Source organism: Crocodylus porosus, unplaced genomic scaffold (genome assembly GCF_001723895.1).
Source record: "Crocodylus porosus isolate Cpor-Errol unplaced genomic scaffold, CroPor_comp1, whole genome shotgun sequence".
Classification (NCBI taxonomy): domain Eukaryota; kingdom Metazoa; phylum Chordata; order Crocodylia; family Crocodylidae; genus Crocodylus; species Crocodylus porosus.
The window spans coordinates 22,292,374-22,299,412 of NW_017728916.1; the positions used below are offsets into that span (position 1 = coordinate 22,292,374).

General features: G+C 47.2%; 1 protein-coding gene across 2 annotated transcripts in view; it reads right to left on the reverse strand.

Annotated features, from left to right (window-relative positions):
- The window catches only part of ZNF711 (zinc finger protein 711), a 47,195-nt gene extending 46,721 nt beyond the window's left edge, over positions 1 to 474 (reverse strand). For both annotated transcript variants that reach the window (XM_019536478.1, XM_019536477.1), the window contains exon 1: positions 268 to 474. The gene's annotated coding sequence lies outside the window, so the exon portion shown is untranslated. The remainder of the gene's footprint in view (positions 1 to 267) is intronic.
- Positions 475 to 7,039: the final 6,565 nt, after the last annotated feature.

The following is a 7,039-nucleotide window of genomic DNA, read 5'->3' on the forward strand; positions in this document are numbered from 1 at the left end:
GCGGCGCTGCCTGGCCCGGCAGCCGCCATTTTGTTTTCCGCCATTTTCTCGCCGCCCGCAAGGCCGCTCGGCGGCAGGGATCAGCCGCGGGGGCCGCGCACACCGCTCCGCGGGGAAAGGGGCGGCGGCGGCCGAGGCCCGCTCGTCCGGGCGGTGCAGGAGGGGGGTGTCCGAGCCCGCGGGCGGCGGCCAAGCGGCCAGGCCTCAAGCGCGGCCTGCGCGAGGCCTACCCGCCTCCATTGTCCCCCACCCGGCCGCTACGCTCACCTGTGCGGCTCCGTGCGCCGTGCGGGCCGGGGGCTGGGTGGGGGGGAGGCCGCAGCACTCTGCCGCCGCAGCTGCCGCCGCTGGGGCCTTGCATTCGGGGCCGCCAGGTCCGGGCCTGCACCAATCCCGGGCGGGCTGGGCTAGGAAACAGGGCGCGAGCGCGCGCGGCCTTCTCCCCCTCCCCCCCTGCCTCGCGCCCAACCCTGCCGCGGCGGCCACACGTCACTTGGCTCTGGAGCGTGCCTCGGAGTTGCACGCATGCGTGCCAGGGGATGCTGAAGCCGCTGCCCTTACCCTGCCCTCAGCTAAAGGGAGGGGGGAGGGGGAGGAAACAAAGTTAAAAGTGGGCAGGGAGCGCGGGCGGGAGCCTCGAGCTCTTGTTGCAGGTCTGGGCGGGACAAGCAGGAGATATAGCGGCCGCTGGGCAGGGAGCAGAAATCGGAGCACCACATCAGGGTAGAGGGAGCGTTTGTCTTAGGGGGGTGCGGGACCCCTGGGCATTGCTAGTAGCGCCGGTGCTGGTAGGAAGGTTCCGGGCACCAAACACTGCATCCTCAGTGGAATTACGGAGTTTGAGTCGTGCCAGAGCTACCCGGATACAGGGGTTCCTGCCAGGTGTGTTTCAAAACCTGCCTGGTTTCTTGCCAAGATGCCTGCCCAGATCTGTGGCAGCCCGCCTGGTCGAGTGTCTCCCAGACCTCCACAGAGCGGCAGAATGGGAGACAGCATTTCCTGGTGCGGTTTCAGCTTTCTGCCATTTCCTTTCCAATCGGAACAAAATAACATTTGAAATAAAAACTTCCATGAAACAAAATCATTTTTCTTCACTTTGTGCTAGTTGTTGGCTTCATTGTGACTGCAAATGGAAACAAGCAGAAACAGCAACATGTCCATTGCCAGCCATGGCTGTCATCTAGCAACAATAATTTCTTAGGGCCGAGTGGGCAAGCAATCCTGCTCAGGTGTCCTTTTTGGGGGAAAATACGGTATTGTTCCTAGTTCTTACTGCCATCCAACTTGGCATAATTAAGGTTATGTGACTGCAAGTTAGGTATAAATCCACAGTTTTACAGTATGTGTGAGAGAGCAATCTAGTTACAAAGTTATTGTTTGATTTTTATTTTCTTTTTTAAATGATTTTTCCTTTTACTTGGTGAAGTAAGTGAGCCAGGCTGTTTGGGTATTCAGACTTTGAATCAATCATAGAATTACAAAGTTGTAAGGGATTTCTGAGGTCACATAGCCCACCCCCCAAATACAGGCAAGACTTGCTGTTTCTAAACCATCCTAGCAAGCTTCTTGAAAACATCTGAAGAAGATTCCTTCTTTGTTCTGAGCGTTAGGAAAGGTGTCCCCTCCTCCATATTCAATCTAAATTTGCTTTGCTGCAGGCTGTAGTCAAACCCACTGCCTCAAGTCTTCCCTCTTCATGGCAGTCTTTCAAGTGTGTTAAGACTGCCATCACATCTCCCCTTATTTTTGTTCTGCAAACATAGCTGCTTTAACCTTTTGTATCATCTCTGTCAGTCACCTCTGGATTCTTTCCAGTTCTCTACATCAGTGGTTCTCAGCCTTTTGGGATTCAAGACACCCCTCTGTAACTGTGAATTGAGTAGCACCTCATTTCAAAAAACAGTTTACCTATTACAGTGCTTACACCTCCTTCAAGAGGGGTGGGCAGTAGGGGTGGGGGGACAAGCCTGAATCTGTTTATCTCCTCACACCTTATCTATCTCCATTCAAAAGATCTGGAGGCACCCTGGTTGAGAGTGACTGCTCTACATTCTTAAAATATTCCAGCTCGGCTCAAACCAGCATTAAGTAGCGTGGTGTATACGTGTCCAATATCTTCCATGCAAGGCTTTGGTTAATGCAACCCAAAATGACATTTCCTTGCCTTGTAACTCCACAACATGGTTGATGCATGTTGAGCCCGTGATCCACCATGAACTCCCAGATCCCTCTTGGCACACATGCTCGTTAAACTATTTGGTGCATATGTGAATCCAAGCATCTATGTGTGACTAGAACTATTGATCAGAGTTTTGAACTTTTGAAGATTAGCCAAGGGTCTTAGGGCTCTACTTTTCTAGGGCAGAGGATGACAACCCATGGGTAAGATTCTGCCTGTAAAGAGTTTGGATCCTGCCCAGGAAGGGCTGACCCAGCCTGGGGTAGCATGTGGGATCAGGTGGCATGCAGCTGCACTGAGCTGATCATTCTCTCCACAGCACGGTCCTCTGCACCTCTCTTTGGCTGTGTTTACCTGCTTCCTCTTGCTGCAGAGAGGCCTGTTATTTTGCTGTGGGGTGGGGGACAGAAATGTAAGTGTGCCACAAGGGTGAGGTCACAAGCTCCAGGTTGGGGGAGGGGAGGGTGTTGCTAACCTATGTTCTAAGGCAGGTGTAGGTAACATTTTTTGGCTGGAGCAACAAAAAAACCACAGTGTCTACCTTGGAAGGTGCTGGAGCACTGGCGTGCTGGAGCCTGAAGCAGCTGTTTGCAGCCTCCTGGCTGCAGCTAGCCCAGGGAACCCAGTCTGCCTCCAGCAGGGCTTGCAGCCTCCCAGCTGCCTGCTGGGAGCAGCCTGGGCTCCCTGGCTGGCAGCAGCTGCTTGGAGGCTGGCCACGGTGTGCCAAGCAAAATGGCCTTGCATGCCATGCTTGGCACGTGTGCCGGGGGGTTGCTGACCTCTGTTCTAATGAACGAATAAACTACCCTTAGGAAAAAACAGGGCATAAATATTTTTGTTAACCCTGGAGACTAATCATTACAGAAAGTTTGTTACATGTGTACATAAAATAAGCTGTTTTTTGGGGAATTTTGGGGATTCTGACATTGTTATGTTTAATTAAGAAATGTCAGTTTCAAAAATTGTACAACTTGATAATGGGTTTCAAGACACGTTGCTTCTCTGGTTAAAAAAAAGAAAAATATGTTTAGTTACTTTCCAGAAAATGGAAACGGTTTTATTGTGATAACCAAAAAGGGCAGATTTAAATCAATAAAAGTATATGAGTATAACCACCATGCCAACATTCTTGTTCCTGTGTAAAAGTGTCGTCTTGCCTTAATTTATCAGTTGGGCAGGGCTTTAAATTAAACCACAAAGTAACTGCTGTCAAGTGTCCACATAGAAGACCATACCAGTATAAATATATTAATAAACTCTTCGTAGACAAGCCTTCAAGTTTTGTGCTCTGATTTAAATAAAGAGATTTAGAAACCAAAGTGGTAAAACTCTGTTGGTGTATACACTTTAATTTGTTTATAAATATCTTTAGATAGATTTAACTTAGATTTAATTAAAAAAGATTATACACACCTATTTAACTAAATTGGTTTAGGAACTGATTTTAAGTAGATCAGTGCACAAACTTTGTATAGAGCAGCCCTCGTGTTGCAGTGTTTCCACTTCCAACGCATAAAGGGAACATTAACAAACAACTGGCTTAATTTGTTTTAAAGTAAACACTTTTAATGGTTTCAATTTTGTAAAAGCTTACCATTATACAATCATTACATTTGAGACTGAGTTCCTTTTGCTAATGTTCATTTAATTTTACAGTTAAAAAATGATTATAAAATAATTTTCCTTTTCTGAAGATGTAATCTTTCATGATCTGCACTTCTAAATTTTAATTCCTTAAAATAAAACTGGGAGAACTCTCCTACGTCTGGAGTTAATTTTTGACAACTCCAACCCTTCCTCCTTCTTCCTCCGTCCTTCCTAGCTGTCCAGGACAAAATGCTAAACATAAGCACAGTCTGACAGAAAAAAAATCTGAAAAAAGGAAATTCCCAAACTCTGAAGATACTTGGGCAGATGACTGAGATCCTGGAAGGTGATCTATTCAAAGAAGCAGAATTACATAGTGATTAATTATTTCTTACTAAAAAAACTCATCTGCCTCCTGGAATAAGATCAAGGGATGTCTCAGAAGCAAAATGAGCATAAAGCCACAATAAGTAACAACAACAAGGCTAGTGCCAACAATGTGACACAACATTCAGCATGAGACCCACATGCAAGTTTACAGAGTGAGACAGAAATTATAAGAAAATGCTGTGCAAGAATTGGCCAGAGGCTCAGAAAAAAACAGAGAAGACAGAAATTCCAAGTACCAAAATAGCAATGTTGAGACATCAAGAATAAACTGAACACAAAATGCCACAGGAAATACTGCAAAGTGCCTGAAGCAAAAGCCTCAACAATTTAGACAAGCAAGTTTGTTTAAAGGTCATAAATAATACTATAGTCATTTCACTGGAACATAGTCATGTGTTAGACCAAAAACCAACAGAATATACTCTTCCCCAAGCAACCCTAGACAAAAAATAACTCAACAGTAACATTTGGAAGGCAGCATTTACACTTGACAGGGATTCTGCATATGACAGTCTCTAGTGTGCTTGGATTGCTCCTTGCCATGCTGCTTGGGATGCAGATGAGCTAAGGAATTCAGGAAATCCACTGCGGGTTCCAAACTAAGAAGCAAACACCAAAACAAGATTCTTGATGAATGGGATCCTTAAGAAAGTATTACTATTATTAGAAAGAACAGTCAGAGCATTTTACAGTACTGTAACTCAAATACAGCTGGCCTGGGGCCGTGCCCTAATATTGATTCTTGAATATTATATCTGTGTGCAGCAGCATTTACTCCTGCTGCTGGTGTCCTGCTATTGGTGATTGATCAGCCTAGAGCAGGGGCTGTCAACTGGGGGTATTTAGAAAGGTCATATGGGGTACACATAGGCGGGTGAGGATGGAGCACGCCCCAGGATGCAATGGTAGTGTCCCCTCAGTATGTTCCTACATGTTGCCTCTTACCTGGTGGAGGGGGAGGGGTGCATGGGGCACAACCAGCCCCATGCAGCACACTGCGGCACCGCCCTGCTCCCCCCACAGCTCGCTTTCCTGATTGGTTGCCAGGCTGCCACCCTCTGCTAATAGCCCATGGCAAGGAGGCATCGCAGCCACCCCTGCCTGCAGAGCCGTGAGGGCAGCGAGGCACAGAGGGTCTCAATGACGGGGGGTGGAGTGAGAGGGGAGTGTGTTTCTGTGCCCACCCCCAGGAGCAGGGCAGGAGGGCTGAGGGCAGTGGTGCCTCTCTGTGGACAGACTTGGGGTGGGAGGGCTTGCATGCAGCACCTGCCACAACCACCCAACACCCTGCACCACTGTCTCCCAGGAGCAGGGCCACAGGGGGATGAGGGCAATGGCTCCTCTCTGTGGGCTGCACAGGCACCACCCAGCTGGCCAGATGTGGGGGTGGAGGGGCTCTTGCACGCGGTGGCCGCCACCTTACACCGCCGCCACCACCTGTCGCTGCCATGCACCGCTTTCCCATGACTGGTTGCACATGTGGGTCTGTGGGCTGCTGATGGGCAGCACACAATTGGCCGGGTGCGAGGCCCATCAGCAGCCCGTGGAGCCACGTGTGACCGGCTATGGGAAAGTGGGCTACGGTGGTGGCTGTGTGCAAGTTCCACCTCTCCCCTGCCCTGCATCCGGCCGCCACCACCAGAAGGGGTACACTAGTTAAAAAAGGTTGAAAACCCCTAGAATGTCAGGCAAGAGAGGGACACTCAAGAAGAAAATGTAATTCTGTGTAAAACTACCTTCATCCTGTAATAGTCTCATGACTGTCACCAGTGAGGGATACCTTCTGTCAGTGTTAAGGCTACTACTTTTTCTTTCCAACTCTGTGGGGCATGGTATTCATTAAACCTTCAGGGTTTCTTCTTCTCTTTATTCTTCCTTTGAAAAGGTCATTCAACATCTCCTCTTCTGATATTGTCAACCACTTTTTCAAATGAATGCTAAGACAGACTGGGGCAGCCTGAATGTTCTCAAGTGACAACTGAAGATCCCAGCTGTCACCCAGAACTTGATGGACAAAGCTGAGGGCCAATAACCACTTAAAACATTCAGATTCTATGATTGCAGGCTACTGGGCAGATCACTCTTTTGCTTAAAAATATGAGAGGAGAAAGTCAGAGGTGAGACTCATGCAAAAGCAGGTACTTGGCTTTCTAGGGTCATTAAAGTTTGTATGCTGTTTCACTACTAAAATTTATTTGAGGACACCTAGTTCTCCCTGCTTTACTTATGGCAGTCATGTCTAAGGATAGTATTAACTGTTGAAGAAATTGCTTCTTTTTTTCTTATTTATGAGAGGAACTGGGAGACCAGATGGCTGAGGTTGTTTAAATCTGCTGGGCAGCAAAGGATTAATGGAAAGAATGAATTAAACAGTTGCATCTCCCCAAGCTCTGTTATTTTGTAACATTAAAACAAAATCATTCTATTAGTGGCCCATGAAAATCTTTATAAGATGGACGTGTCTTATTCTGGGTTTTGATCAATAGTGATATTATTAATGTTGTTGTGTAAAGCTGTTATCGCAGGGTGTCTCTGCAAATTCAGTTTATTTTTAATGGAAGTATAGATTATGGCATATGAGATTGCAGCTATATATAAGCTAGTGGTTTGCTAAACCACAGTGTGATAAATGGGTTCAACTGCATTGGTCAATCTGCCCCTGTAACGTGTGATGTGTGGAAGACCCTTATTTAAATATCTTTTATCCTTGCTGGCATATTCCATCCCTAGAAACAGGAATAGTAAAACTGACACTTCCCTAGCTAATGACTCATTGAAGACAGATGTGTATTTGGAAGGAAAAGAATGAAACAGCAGTTGTAATAGGCACTAGAGGATGCTATCTAGGAGTGGGGAGGAGCCATTCTTCCTTTTCCCCCTCCA